Here is a 16780-nt window from a genome sequence, read left to right as displayed (position 1 = left end):
CCATACTTTTAAGGCACTTCCTGATTAATTAGCCAGCAGGTGAACAGCCATGCCAGAGAGGATTAACTCTATGAGAGCTGCTAAGTCATATAATTGCCCTATTCAGCCCCTAGAGGACAGCGATGGCACCACAATATATACACCCCCTTTATTGAGCCTAAACAAGTCTATGGTTTCATATTTAACACTCACAGGTGTACTAATTGTCCATCTTCAAGCAAGTTCAAACACCAGTTTTATTCATATGCTGCCTTATATATGGCTTTGAAGCACTGATACTTAGAACTCTGTTTCTTTCCTTCCTATAATGGAGAAAAACATAGTATGAGCACAATCTATACTTGACTTACAACAGGGACTTGTAACAGGGACTTATCCCTGGTTAAAATAAACTGCCTCTAAATACAGCAGGGAGATGGTTAAGTGCAGTCAGGCAATTAGAGCTCTAAGAAAAAGAGAAAAAGAGAGATTTTCCTTAGCTCACAATTGGGCTGACATAAGGAGAAGGAGGACTGACAAGAGATTTTCCTGAGCATACAACTATGCTGACAGAGGAAAGACCAGACTGTTATTCCTAGGAGCGGTTGGACTGCAAAACCCTACAGCTACAACAACAGAAACAGACAAGATACTGTCTTGTTGGACGGTTGTATATATATATATATGTATTTGGGGTGGTAACCAGCTTAGCTATCCACCCAGTTAGAAAGGGTTGGAGTAAAGGTTTAGTTATTCTCCAAAGTGGAGTAGGCCTTTATTTTGTTTCTTTCTTTTATCTTTTTTACTTAATTTTTATTAATAATTTTTCAGAATTTAGGGAAGGGGATACATAAAAAGAAAAAAGTGGGGTGAGTACATTGATACATACAGGTAAACCCCGTTATAGCGTGGGCCTCGGAGTCCACCCCGAGACCACCGCGTTAGTAACGGGGTTGCGCTAATTAAAAAAAAATGGTCGCCGTGCGCCTGATTGGGAGGGAGGGAGGGAGTGAGGAGTGGAGGGAGTGAGGAGGGAAGAAAGGAAGAGGTGGCCGGAAGCCCTACAAACCTGCTCCTTACCTCCCACTACGGCAGAGAGAGGCACTTGGGGGGAGAGCATGGGGGGATAGAGATGTGTGTATGCTGCTTGTGTGTGTCCTGTGTGCAGGGCCTCTTGTCCCAGGCCCAATGAGTAATGGGAAAGGTGCCAGGCCCCTGTCAGCAAAACTAATCTGTCCTGATCCGCAGAGCTGGCCTGTTGGAAGGTGTCTATTGAGATGCCTGTCCAGGCAGCATGCTGCAGACTGGTAGAAGGGAAGTTTCCGACAGGTACCTCCACGGCCACCTATCAGCAGTCAGCTCGGCAGGCCCCCTCCACAGGCCTCAAACAGGCCCCCTCAATACTCCAGGGGGCGCTCTCACAATCTCTCCTCTTCCAGTGTCCCTATCCTCCTCTCTCTCACATTTCCTCCCCCCCCCAGGGCCCCACACCTACCGGCCCTCCGCGGCATAGCCCACGTGGCCCTCCGAGTCACAGCCTGCTCCTCACTCACCCCCCCTCCTCCCGACACCCCCCCCCTCCTCCCGACAATTTTTAATTTAAATTTTTTTTTAAACGGGAGCCACGTGAAAACCGCGTTATAACCGATTTCGCGGTATAACGGGGTGCGCTATAATGGGGTTTACCTGTATGATCTGGTAAATTTACATTTGGGAAGGAATTAGGGGGAAGGATACAGCATTTGCACATATACAATATAGTGAACATCAGTTTAGATACAGCATAAATCATAACGTTCAGAATGTTTTAATCTAAATATGGAGATATACCCACATGTCGGAACCAAGGGGCCCAAATCACTGAGAATTGTGAGATAGAGCCATTCAGGTAAGCTGAGAGTTTTTCCATATAAACTATATGCCAGATTTTGTTGTTTATTTGGTTTAGAGATGGAGGGGTAGATTGTTTCCAATTCTTGGTGATTGTGCACCTACCAATAGTGGCATTTAAAATTTGGGAAATAATTTTGACTTCTTTTTTTATTTTTCTTGTCCATTGGTTTTCCTATCAATATGTATAATAGATCATGGGAAACAGTGATACCCAAGATCCTATATATTAGGGTGAACACTTCCCTACATAGTGGCTGGATTTTAGGGCATGACCAAAATATGTGCAGTATATTCCCCATTTCACCGCAACCATGCCAACACAATAGGGAGACATCTGGGGGAAAAAACTGTAACCAAGTAGGAGTCATGTACCATCTGAATATTAGATTATAGATATTATCCTGGATTAGAACACACGATGAATTTTTTGAGACGGCCTCCTATATATCTTTCCCTATATCCAGATCTAAAAATTGGTATTTAAATCTTTCTCCCAAGAGATCATATATTTATCAGGAGTTTGGTTGCTTTTAATGGGAGTCAGTTTATGGTATAGCGTGGAGATAATACCCTTTATAAGGGACTGTTATAAACACCAGTCCTCATACAAAGTTAGATTGTAGGATCGATTTAATTTGTAGATAGATTGGATATAGTGTCTGACCTGGAGAAATCTAAAAATTTCAGAGGAGGGAATATCATGACTTGTTTGTAATGACGCAAAATAGGGGACCTTCCCATGAATAAGGATATCGTTGACTCTTAGGTGTCCTTTTTAAATCCAAGGGTTGGATTGTTGGTTAGCCATATAAAAAGGAAGGGAGAGGTCCGTAAACAAAGATTGCATGAGGGAAGGGAGGCCAGTTAACTGGAACCTGGATTTAAGGGAGACCCAGAGATTAGAGGCAAAAAATATCACTGGATCCTTGTTAATCCCAGCTGGTCTAGATTTTTTGTTAAGCCAAAGGAGATTCTTAATTTTAAATGGGAAACAAATCAATTTTTGTAGCTCAACCCATCTTTTATCTACTGGGTTTGCATATCACCTAATTAATTGCCCTGATTGAGCTGCTCTATAGTACTTTTGTAAATTCGGGAGAGCTAGACCTCTTTCTGATTTAAATTTATAAAGAATATCTTTGCGAACTCTGGGGTGTCTATTTTGCTATACAAATGTCAATATTTTCTTTTGTATGTTATTTAGATCTTTCTGGCAGATTTTAACTGGGAGAGTTTGAAAAAGATAGAGCAGTCTAGGTAGAAAATTCATTTTAATAGTTGCTATCCTGCCAAACCAGGATATTATATGTGGGTTCCAGGTGGCCAGATCTTTTGTTATTTCATTAAAAAAGTGTTTAAAATTTATATTGTATAACGTAGAGCAGCAGTGCACAAACTGGGGGGCGCAAGACTGCCTGAAGGGGGGGGGGGAAGCGGTTTACAGAGGCCCTGCGCGCTTCCCGAAGGCACTTAAATTAAGTGCCGGGGGAGCTGCAGGGCATCTGTAAACCTTTACTTACCTTGGCTTCACACGCGTCGCCATGGCAAATTACGCCTCGAGGTCATGTGACATCACATTGCTATGGCAACATGACGTCATGATGCCGGAACCGACGCCGGAGCCAAGGTAAGTGACCGGCGGCAGGGGGGCGCAGGGAAAAAAAGTTTGCACCCCAATGATGTTGAGTAATCTTTAGTTATTTGGACACCTAAATATTTAAGATGGTTCGGTTTCCATTTAAAATCGAAATTAAGTTGGAGTAACGTTATCATTTCTTTAGGGAGATTTATACTAAGGGCCAAGAATTTAGTATAGTTAATTTTGTATCCCGAGAGGAAACTAAATGCCGATAAAACATGAAAAAGATTAGGGTGTGAGATGAGAGGTTTTGAAAGCGTCAATAGTATATCATCCGCAAAAAGATCTATCTTCAATTCCTCCTCTTCGACAGAAATACCAGTAATATTGGGATTCATTCTTATCCAGCAAGCTAGTGGTGCTATGGCCAAGGCAAACAACAAAGGGAACAACGGGCACCGCTGTCTGGTTACATTTAATATTGGAAAAGGGTCAGACAAATTTTTTGGTTTTCACTATGGCCTTTGGGGTAGAATTTTTCGAGGAGGGGTTTGTTTATGAATACTGTAGATTCTAGTTCTGTTAATTTTTGTGTTAGTATTTCGATTTGTTTAGCTTTTTCTTTTTTTTTTCCGAGAAGCAAGAGCAATCAACTTGCCCCTAATCACTGATTTATGTACGTCCCAAAGGGTAAAAGAGGAATCCTCTGGGGAGTTATTTATTTCAAAATATTGGGCCAGCTCCTTTTCCATTAATTGAAGGTTTTGTGGGTTCGTCAATAACGATTCATTTAAAGACCACAATCTTGTTTTATTTTTGGTTGTAAGACCCTCCAGCTTTGTCATAAGTGTAGAGTGATCTGACCAGGCAGAGGTGACAATAGTTGCTGAGGAGATATTATCGCTGATTTGTTGATCCACAAAAATATAGTCTATTCGTGAATAACTATTATGGGGATGGGAGAAGAAAGAAAAATACTTCACTTTAACATTCAATAATCTCCAGGAGTCTACCAGCATCAATGGAAACAAGTCCTTGATTAGAAGGTGTAACGATGTGCTCACCACAAACAAGATGTGACCGCGAGGCCGAGGTGGGGATTTGATAAACGCCAACCCACAGCCGCGACGGCGCGTCTGGAGTGTAGATAGGTCGAGGTAGCCGGGTCGGGTAGGAGAGTTCAGGATGGTCAGTGATACTTGCCGAGGTCTCGATTGGAGAGGTACGGATCGTTGCAGGTACTTTTGCCAAGGTCGGGATTGGAGAGGTGCGGATCATCGTGGGTAAGTTGGGGTCAGAAGCGGAGAAGTGCAGAATCCAAAAAGCAAATAAGGTCAGGCAACAAAGGATAAGACAGGCAAGGCTCAGACAGGAGGCAGAACTGCAGTGAACACAGTGTACATAAACAAGGTTATTCTCAGCCAATGTGCCAGAGGGCAGGCTGGGCATATATTGGAAGAACAGACCAATGAGGATGAAGCATTCTCCCTTGTATGCATGGCTGTGGTTGGCTGATGGAGACAAGGCAGGTGAATCCTATTAAAGAGTGGAGCGAAGAAGTTTCTGTGTGTGTGCGTGGGCAGGTGCAGCGCATAGCGGGTGCATGCTGTGCGGCGATGACATCAATGCGTAAGCAAAGTCTGGAGGCGGGAGCAGAAGGAACGGCATTTATTGCCGAGTGCGATCCGCGTGTGCCCCTAGAAGAAACGCTGGCATTCGCCAGGCCGCGTGATGCGCTGCAGGAGGCAGGAGTCCCGATCGCAGGTCTAGGAAGGTAGGGAGCTCGCCGGGAGGGCATTAATTATGGATCCTCACAGAAGGCACTGTCTTTTGTGATGGTGGAGGGCTGGGGAATTTATCTAAATATGGATCCATTATTGCATTTAAATCTCCAGCTAGAATTAGAAGGCCTTTCTAAACACATTGTATTAAATTTGATAAGTCCTGGAAGAAAGACTCTTGGGTTTCATTAGGAGCATATATATTGACTACTGTTAGATAAGTAGAATCCAACGAGCCTGTGATAACTAAAATTATTCCAGCGAGATTAGTTTTGATTTTATCTACTTTGAAATGTAAGTTTTAATGGAAGACTGCAGCCACTCCATTTTTTCCATAGGGGATGATGAATGATAGATTAGAGGATAATCATTACTAAATAGCTATGGCTGGTCTCCTTTTTTCAAATGGTTTCTTGTAACATAATTATGTCTCCCCCTAGTCTTTTGGCCTCCGACAGAGCTATTCGTCTTTTTCGAGAGGTTTTTAGGCCTTTGGTATTTTGAGAAATTATATTAATTGGCATGGTAATATTTCAGTGGTATATAGTGTGGGTGAACAGAGTGATAACATATACATATCAGAAAAATCAGCTCATCAAACATCATAAACATTTTGATGCAAGAACATACTGTATGTACCCAAAAATACACATGTTAAACACAGTGATGGCAAATGCTTGTAGGACTGAACATGAGGAAAGGGTAGACCGGATAGGGTGGGATACACAGAGGATCCCGGTTTCCAAACTTTGTGTGAGGGGACCAACCAAAATGGATCCTGTGATGCGAAGCTATCACGTTCACAGAATAAATAAGCATGGAGGGAGGGGCAACCGCCAACTGCGAAGCGCCACAATGCTCCTTTGTTTTGGAGCAAAACCTTTAGAATGAAATAACAAAAGGAATACGCCATAGAATAATGGGTGCATGGGGTAGTCAAAACAAGGGGAGGATAGGGGAAATGAAACTTTGTAATTATTTACATCACCTTTTCTTTTCTCATTTTTTTGAAACATTGAATAGTTCAAGCTGGCAGTCAGTCTCCAGATATCTCAAAACTTATATTTAACCTATGGGGGAAAAAACAGGATAAAAAATTTACATAGACCATAACCTTTAATACCTAATATGTAATATAAAATCAACTACTAAACTTTGAAAACCATTTTTTGGAGTGGACAACATATCGTCCTGTAACTTAAGTCCAGAACACATCTCAGCTTGAGATACTGTCTGAGGTTGAATTTTAATGTGCAATTAGCTCTCATTTTTCAGATAGGCTTAATTTTTCGCTCGCCTTGGAGTTCGAGCCTTCACCCAAGCCGGGCCCTTTCAGTGGAAGACAAACCTGCTGGGGGGCCTCCATGTCCTCTGGTTCAAGTAAACCCAGTAATCTCAATTTTTCTTCACCTTCTTCTGGTGAAAGAAGAACATACATTGTTTCATGATAAGTGAACAGTAGCCTACACGGGAATCCCCAGCGATAGCGAATGTTATTGTTTCACAGTATATCGGTGATCTGTGCATACATTTTCCGCATATTCATCGTGATTTGGGCCAAATCAGGGAAGATAAGAAGTTGGACGTTATCTTGCTCAATCTTTGGGATGGATCTAGCGCTCTCAATATCTCCTCCTTGGTACAGAACTATTGTAGATGTGTGATCACATCTCGTGGCTTTGCTAGATCAAGATTTTAGGTCTAGGGAGCCTGTGTGCTCTGTCCATCTGGAATTTATCTCCCGATGTTCCTGGTAGGAGAGACGTAAAAAGCCGGGTAAGATATGTGTCTGGTTGGGCGTTGTTCACATCTTCCGGTATTCCTCTAAACTGAAGATTATTACATCTTAACCGGTTCTCTGTAGCTTCCAATTTTTAAAAAATTATTTTAACTTGAGTTTTAGTTCATGAATTTCTTGGACCTGGATCTCCTGAGCGAGTGCAGAGATATCTACTTTCTGCCGAGTGTTATTAGTTGGCAAGTTTTTATTTATAGTTGGAGCTGAATTTATTCAGGTGATGTATGCTTTTAAGTTGAGTTAAGCCCCCTCATTACTGAGGTATCTCGCTCACTTGCATATTGTTTACAATTATTCACTTGTTTTTTGATTGAGCTTTTGACACCCCGGTGTCTCCAATCCTCCTCTTCTCTCCAGGGCTATCTTAGGGAATGCACGGAGCTCAATGAGCAGTATCAAATAGCTGTTGGGGCTCAGGGTAGGATACAGTTTGGGGGAGAGGGGAAGGGAGAGAGTTTTTTGTTGGCAATTTCTCTCTATGCAGACTCAATCCTGCAGCTATCAGGGGATGCTTTTTGTTGGCAGTTCTTTTCTCTCCCATCTGCAGGCACTCCCCAGAGACCTGTGTTCTCTGCACGCTGCTCCTCTCTCTGTTTTTGGCAGCACGCAAAGGGAATTGCCAGCTCTCCTCTGCCCTGTACACACTGCTCCTCTCTTTGTTGTTTGGTTTTTATTTATTTATTCCCCCCTCTGGTGGGGTAATCTGGGGCAGGCTTGATCTAATCTCTGCAGGACTCTATATGTGCTACAAGGTCCCAGCAGCCATGTTGGGATTTGGGACTGAAGAGGAATGTATCTCCAGGGCTTCAGGTCTCTCATGGGATTTCCTCCCTCCCTTAGTGTCTCCTTCCCCCGCACTCCCTAGGGGCAGCCAGGCATCGGGTTGGGTCTCAAACACCCCTTCCCACAGTCGGATGCACCGCGTGGGAGAGGCCGGAGGCAAAAATCAAAATGGCCGCCGCTCCACCAGCGCTCCCATCGTCCTCGCGGATATAACAGGCAGCACATCACAAGGGATCACCAGACTCGGCTCACAGGCCTCTCCGGTGCACCACTCACCTCCGCATCCACCGATCCCTCCACTGTATCACCATCCCCTGAGTAAGCAGCTTCCGCCCGGCTCACAGGCTAGAGCAGTAGCGTGGGGCCGGGGGTCATGTTGGATCTCTCGCGTCTGAGTCCAAGATGGGGCTCACTCCGCTGGGCGAACACTTGATTTTCCCGTGCAGTCGGCTTCTTTTGTGCCTGCGGCCAGGCTTCAAGGGCTGTGTATCAGGTATTATGCTGGGTAAGCGCTCTTTTACCCTGTTTTTCTAGGTTTTATCAGTTTATTTTCGCCGAGCCAAGCTGGAGTGTGACTTCGCCGCTATGTGTCCTGGCTATGCCCCCTTATTTTGTTTCTTTTTCTATGTTTTGCCTTTTAAAGGAACAGGCTCAATAAAGCCAGGATTTAATTTCACTCTAATCGGTCTCCATTAAGTGTACCTCTGCACAAATCTCTTACATGGTCGAAAAAGAGAAATGAGGACAGTAAAAAAAGTCAAGCACTTCATATTTTTTTTAAAATGACCTTTGTATAGTGTATTTACTGTAGTAGAAGCAACTACATATTTTGGTAATTCTACAGTATGTTTCCACTTGTCAACATGTCACAGCCCATGTCAACCTGGTTGACAACTGTGGTAAATAAATAGTTTGCCTTGTCTTCAGCTTCAATAAATTTAACAATCACACCATCCCTGTCACAGATTTGTTCTCTCCTGTTTGTACACATATATAAATAAAATCTCTCCAGCTAAGTTTTACAAGACAAAATTCCTTTTTCTCTTTCTCTATTACACTTTAATGCAAATGCATGTAATCCTTTTTTTTGGATGCAGACTATTTTTATGGCCTCCTAAATTATATATTTTTTTAGCAAACCTGCCAATTGTTCAAAAGAAACTATGCTGCTTTTCATGTAATAACAGCATGTATAAATGTGCAATGTTTCAAATAAGCAATGCCCCCTGAAAGAGACGTGTTCAGAGGCACGCAATGGAGACCGTTTAAAGTGAAACTTAAATGAGGCTTTATTGCGCCTGTCACTTTAACACAGAAAAACATATGAAAATAAGCCAAACAAAAACCTATCTCTGCTTTGGAGACTATCTACACATGTAGCTCAGCCCTCTCTAACTGGCTGGCTAGCTAAGCTATTCCCCAGCCCAATATATATATATATATATATATATATATATATATATATATACATATAAACATATATATATATATATATATATATATATATATATATATATATATATATATATATATATATATATATATATATATATATATTTATATACAGTCCCATAAGAAAGTCTTATCTGTTTCTTGTAGCTGTATTTCTTGTAGCTGTAAGGGAAGGCTTTTCTGTTCTCCTGATGTCTGCACCCTTGTGTGGTAAGGTAATGTCAGGATCCAGGTTTAGAATTCTTATTTGTCAGCTGGGTTGTATCTTGCAAGCTCCAGACAACTCTGTGTTCCCTCAGTCGGTGTCACTTGTGAGACTCAGGAACCTCTGATCTGTCTATTTCCTGGTTCAGTTCACGTGTGAGCTCAGGAAGAATCTCTCTTTCTGTCTCAGAGGCAGGCTTTTTCTGACAGCTGTAATCAGCCAGGTGGTGTTGGTTAATTGTCTACCAGCAGTTAACCACCACACTGCTGGATTAGAGGCACATTTTTTAACAGGGATAAGTCCACTGTTACACCCCCAAAAATAATGTTCCTAAATATCCTTTCAAATAACATTTCCCTTTTGTCCACAGAAGATAAGTTACAGTTTGTAAGCACACATCTTTTAACTAAATTACATATTCTCAACTTCAGGTCTGTCTTCAATTATAATACAGTTTGTGACTGTAACGGATAGTCCAATCAATTTCTGTTCATTCTGCTGAGGGAAAATATACACACAAAAAATATCTCACTTGTTTCTTAAGAGTTCTCTATTCAATATAAGTGGAAACACTAATGCTTTTTAATGTCATAAATATCAGAATGTCAAAACATTTGAAATTGGGAATCAAAGTGGGGGGTCCTTTTCAACTGTATGTGTACCATTCTGCATGTAGTTTATTTTAATTTGGTGGTGCACAATTGATGATGAAACACGTCAGTAGAGTGAGAGTTATGTTAGCACTTATGTGCTGTTTATAAGATTTCTTGATCAAACACATCAAAATATATATTTAAAAGCAAATTAACTACATTTGGCACTTACTGTATCTTGGATCATGTAGCAACCATGTATTCATAATGAGTCGGAAATGTCTATTCTTAATGATTTGGAATTCTGCAGAAGAAAATGTTACAAAAGATTTGTTCTCCACCACTCTCAGCTATACCCGGCTATGGGGTGCTATTCTGTGCTGAAGCACTGGATCCCCAGTTCCTGTTTCCTGCTTTCTACGCTGAAGCAACACAGTTCCGGTTCCTGCTCTCTACGCTGAAGCGGCGTAGTTCCACTGTCTGGCTCTTTACTCTGACGCGGTAGTTCCAGTTCCTGCTCTCTACGCTGAAGCGACTTTTACCTTGTTTTCCTGAGGATGACCTCAACTCGTGACCGCGACCTCCGCTCCTGTGCCGCCTGCGGTGACCCTGGCTTTTCTACCGATTACCCTGCCTTCCCCAGTCCTGACTCGGCTACGTTTGACCACGGAATTCGCAACCCGGATCCGGCTTCGTGGTCTAAGGTCGTTGTATAGCTATCCCCACCTCAGCCCCGCGGTCCGGTCCAGGTTTGTGGTGAGCATAACCGTTACAATTGTATAATTACATAATAATATTACTTAAACCTCAGTAAACATAGTAAAAATATAGTATATATATATAAAACCAATTATACAAGGTGTAAATAAAATATATAGACAAATATATAAAAATAGAGAGAGAGAGGAGTATTAATAAAACAATCATGATAACATAAAACTCAGATTATATTCCAGGGAAAAGGAGATAAGTCAAAATGGAATCTAAAAAGGAGTCTATAAAGGAAATATAAGAAATCAACACTCAATTTAGTAAAGGGGCCAAAAGCTAGGGGACATGCCTACCGTACCTGCGGAAAGAATCTACCGGTAGCAGCAGCTCTGAAGTTGCAATTATAAATGTGTGAGATTTTGTCAAATTGTGCCACTTTAGAGAATATTGAATCAATCCCTAAGGGAAATACGTAAGGTGGTAAAGTATGGAAATCTGTGTGTTTCTTTTAAGATATAGCATACACATTGAGTTATATGTTTGTAGTAGTTGTTTGCCATTGAGAAAGAATTATAGACTCTTATGCACTGCCTTTCAGTTAGCTTTAAGGTTAATCAAAGGACAGGCTACAGACAGAAGTCTGATAAAGAACGGATGCCGTATTATGAAATACAGAAACTGTCTTAAATTGATCTGAAATAAGGAGATGTACTGGCAGAGACATAAAGCTACCACCCCCTCATCCTAGCAATATTTATTTCATTCAGTAGTGTATCACACTGCATTTAATGTATCCTGTATATTGATTGAAAGTATTACAGCAGCCTTTGAATAAACTTTTAATTCATAAAACCTTATCCAAGATAAAAATGCTAAGATTATTCCAATGCAGTCTATAATTTTTGCTTCTTGGTATACATGTTTGCCATGTGTCAACTACAAAGATGATTATTTCTGCATATTCTATTGCTTGATGTCAAGATTGTGACCCTGTGATATCAACAATGTTTCAATAAGCAGAATCTATTATGTAACATTTCCACTTCAGTCATAATACGCTGTCAGATAGTTAGAGGTATAAAACGGATTTCCCAGCTGGAGATCACTTGATCAGACAGCTTTTAGGCAATAGAGATGTATAAACTTATCTAAGATACACATTTTAGCTTTTTTCTTTTCAAATTTGTTTCCTTGTGTAGCGCAGTTTCCCCCACCCTATGGGAGGTGTGGCGGCTACTGAGTGTGTGGTGTGTGGCTCACAGGAGGCCTGAACCTCCGCTGCTTGGAGCCTGGGGTGTACTGTACCTAATCCGTCTGTTGACAGCGCCTCCACCTATGAAGGACCCTAGCTATACTGAATAACCCCGTCACAGGACAATATACCCAGTAACACACACCAGAGTATGGTATAACGGTATTTACTAGGCACAAACTTAGAACACACATATAACATGCAACAACACCATATAATACGTATATTGATATACCCACATAGTATTCCCACAATACTTGGAATCAGGGGCACCAGTGTCCCAGTGTCCAGCTCTTGATGAGCACTCCTACCCCAAGTGTGTGTGACAGCGCTGCCCACAGTAGAATGTTGGTGCACTTGAAGCCCCTGGTGCTGCTATTCCCCTAATGGCTGCCGTTATGCCTAAGCGTCTGCACATGCATGCGCCTGTAAAGGCCACAGCGACCTTCCGTGGGGCTGCGCACATGTGAGAATATAATTGAGCATGTGGGAGGACAAAATGGCACTGCCCAGTGTAGTCGGGCCGCCGCGGATCCTCCGGACCGCTCTCTACACCGCTGACCACACTCGCTGTAGCCCCCTGCCCTACGGTGGTCTGTCCGCAACCTCAGACGGTACCCGCACCAACCGCAGACGCAGCGGAGGTAAGGGGGGGCCAAGGGGACTCAGTGGGGGACCTGGCCACCCTTGCAAAAGCATTTTGCCAATCCTTAAAGGGTTAATAAAGACACCAATTAGAAGACTTTTAGTGAAAAGATGCCAGCTAACGAAACACCGGAATTTACTGTAAACTCGCAGAACTGGAAAGTTTCTTCAAAATTTCACCAAAATGTGCTTTATAAATGTAGCGCTGTTTTCCCCACCCTATGGGAGATGTGGAAGCTACTGAGTGTATGTGGTGCTTTACCTGCGGCTCACAGGAGGCCTGATCCTCCACAGCTGGGAACCTGGGGTGTAGCTGGATCGTCCGGTGACAGCACCTCCACCTGTGAGGGATCCTGACAGTGCCGGATAACCCCTTCACAGGACCCAATGCAATAAGTACACATAATGTATATAACAGGTATACTGATATGCAAGGGGTAACACATTAAGACATATAACTTGACATTGCACGACCTTACCCACACCCCGTATCCCACTGTCCAACCACTTAGTCTGCACCCCGGTGAGAGTGTCCCCAATGTACTGAGGTGCCATGGGCACCTACCCAACCTGGTGTCCACAGTAGCCAACCCATCCGGAAGTTTATGACAGTGCTGCCCACAGAGTTATACAGGCATACCCCGCATTAACGTACGCAATGGGACCGGAGCATGTATGTAAAGTGAAAGCACTCCCTTTTGCCCACTTTTGATGCATGTACTGTACTGCAATTGTCATATACGTGCTTAACTGATGTAAATAACGCATGTGTAACAGGATCTATAGTCTCCCCGCTTGCGCACAGCTTCGGTACAGGTAGGGAGCTGGTATTGCTGTTCAGGACATGCTGACAGGCGCATGCGTGAGCTGCTGTTTGCCTATTGAGCGAAATGTACTTACTCGCGAGTGTACTTAAAGTGAGTGTCCTTAAAGCGGGGTATGCCTGTAGTTGGTGCACTTGTAGAAGGTGTGATACCTGCCAGGTGCTCAACAACAAGTAGCGCCAACTGTGTCACTCCTCTGTGACACCTATATGCTTATATATATGTTGTGGTTATTTTGGGGGTTCAATATGAGCTTGCAGGTGTCGTGTATGTTTTACAAATCTTGTCCAGCTGGTCTTAGCTGATTGGAAGGTGGCTCTTCCAATCTCGTTGAAGCTCAACCCCTCTCACATTTAAATGGTTAAAAGCTCACTCCACAGCATCTCCCACTCTCAGGGGAACTTGCTTGCTTGCAGTATGATTGTGACAAATCTAATACAGAGTGCTTTTCCTGGTAATGTACAGGTTAATAAAAGCTTCAATCAGACTTAGAACTATGCAACTAATTTTGACAGATTTATTATAAATCATTCTTCCTGGTAATGCGCAGGTTATTAAGAATTTATATTAGTGTTAGGGACCCTTGAGATGTGTTCTGCCGTGTAGTGGCTCAGGGGCTTACAACACTTTGGCCAAAATGTTAAACTAAAAGACCATTTTATTTAATAGATATCTATACATATATATTTAGACACTGTACCGTGTATAAGTTTCACTGGATGTGCACTGAGCTCTGTCTGTGTTTCATGTTCTGTCTCTGGTTTTAAATATATATTGCTATGCTCAGTAGCAATCCTCTGTGACACTTCTATGCTTATATATAGGTTGTGGTTATTTTGGGGGTTCAATATGAGCTTGTAGGTGTCCTGTATGTTTTACAATTCTTGTTCAGCTGGTCTTAGCTGATTGGAGGGTGGCAACCTCCTACCTAATTGAAGCTCACCCCTCCCACATTTAAATGGTTAAAAGCTCACTCCATTGCATCTCCCACTCTCAGGGGAACTTGCTTGCTTGGAGCATGATGGTGACAAATCTAATCCAGAGTGCTTTTCCTGGTAATGTACAAGTTAATAAAAGCTTCAATCAGACTTAGAACTATGCAACTAATTTTGACAGATTTATTATAAATCATTCTTCCTGGTAATGCACAGGTTATTAAGAATTTATATTAGTGTTAGGGACCCTTGAGATGTGGTCTGCCGTGTAGTGGCTCAGGGGCTTACAACACTTTGGCCAAAATGTTAAACTAAAAGACCATTTTATTTAATAGATATCTATACATATATATTTAGGCACTGTACCGTGTATAGGTTTCACTGGATGTGCACTGAGCTCTGTCTGTGTTCCATGTTCTGTCTCTGGTTTTAAATATATATCGCCATGCTCAGTAGCACTCCTCCGTGACACCTATATGCTTATATACAGTGTTCAAAACAGAAAGTGAATTCCTGCGCTTCTCCCATAGGGATAGCAATCAATGGGGAATATATATATATGTGTATGGTGTAAATATCTATAAGAAAAAAGGAGACTTTTGGTATACATCCTTTGATCAAATAATGCCAAGCCTGCTAACCACGTCAAGGTAAGTCTCTTAAGCAGGTCCCTACGCTAAATGCATACTAGTGTTATGTGAAATAAGCCCAGAAGGGGTTAAAATATCAAAGCATATGCTTGTATAACCTAGTGCAATTAAAAACTGGTATATACCAGTACAGATACTCACATGTAAGTGAAGTGGAATAAGGGGACCTTGCTAGGAGATTATATACCTAGAAGAGGAGGGGCTGGCCTGCCACAAACTGCTCAATAAGCAGTTGCAGGTGATTGGCTAAATATATTCAATTACACCATAGTAGTGTTGCCCTCTAGGAGCGTGCTGCAAAGGATTAAAATCGGCCCAACAAATAATGTAAAACAAATATAATCACTGCGCTTCTCCATGTAAAGAGCATGCAGCTAGTGAAGGAAATGGCCATACAAATGTGCAAAACAGAAAGTGAATCCCTGCGCTTCTCCCATAGGGATAGCAATCAATGGGGAATATATATATATATGTATGGTGTAAATATCTATAAGAAAAAAGGAGACTTTTGGTATACATCCTTTGATCAAATAATGCCAAGCCTGCTAACCACGTCAAGGTAAGTCTCTTCAGCAGGTCCCTACGCTAAATGCATACTAGTGTTATGTGAAATAAGCCCAGAAGGGGTTAAAATATCAAAGCATATGCTTGTATAACCTAGTGCAATTAAAAACTGGTATATACCAGTACAGATACTCACATGTAAGTGAAGTGGAATAAGGGGACCTTGCTAGGAGATTATATACCTAGAAGAGGAGGGGCTGGCCTGCCACAAACTGCTCAATAAGCAGTTGCAGGTGATTGGCTAAATATATTCAATTACACCATAGTAGTGTTGCCCTCTAGGAGCGTGCTGCAAAGGATTAAAATCGGCCCAACAAATAATGTAAAACAAATATAATCACTGCGCTTCTCCATGTAAAGAGCATGCAGCTAGTGAAGGAAATGGCCATACAAATGTGCAAAACAGAAAGTGAATCCCTGCGCTTCTCCCATAGGGATAGCAATATATATATATATATTCCCCATTGATTGCTATCCCTATGGGAGAAGTTATCAGCTTGGGGACAGCTTGTACGTATTCGGTGGTTGGGGAGGGTTTGTATGTATTTGAGGGTGTAGGGGGGGGGCTTGTATGTATTTGTGTATTTTGAGGGTGGAATGGGGTTTGTATGTATTTTGGGGGGATTGTGTGTGTGGGGGGGAAAGGAATGAATGTGAGATGGTGAGATTGAGTGAGAGTGGGGAGAGGGAGGTAAGAGAGGGGGTAAGGGGTAAGAGTGAGATGGGGGAAATAGAGGGAGGCTCGCGAGGTATGAAGTGGTGGGGCTCATAAGACTGCTGACAGAGGGGGCAGAGGGGGCCCGGTCATTACTCTAGTCCTGGGCCCCAGGAAATCTTTCTACAGCTTGAGTATAATACTCACCAAAACATCAGAATGGTAAATTTTGCACACCAAAATATTTTTATAAAAAAATAAACTTACCCCAAACGTTGCCACGCGAACAGTCTTCGATGACATCTCCCTGAATTTTGCTTGAGCTGTGGTATAAAATGTTAGTGCTTTATGCCTTTTTGGGTTTTTAAAGTTATAAAAATAGTTCCTGCAATTTTGCTTGTTTAGGCATTGACATGGTCAAACCCATTTTGGAAAAGAGCAAAGTGACAATTGCTTTAATTGTGCTTCTATCTACTGTATA

Source organism: Ascaphus truei, chromosome 2 (assembly GCF_040206685.1).
Source record: "Ascaphus truei isolate aAscTru1 chromosome 2, aAscTru1.hap1, whole genome shotgun sequence".
Taxonomy (NCBI): domain Eukaryota; kingdom Metazoa; phylum Chordata; class Amphibia; order Anura; family Ascaphidae; genus Ascaphus; species Ascaphus truei.
Note: the sequence above shows the minus strand (reverse complement) of the source record.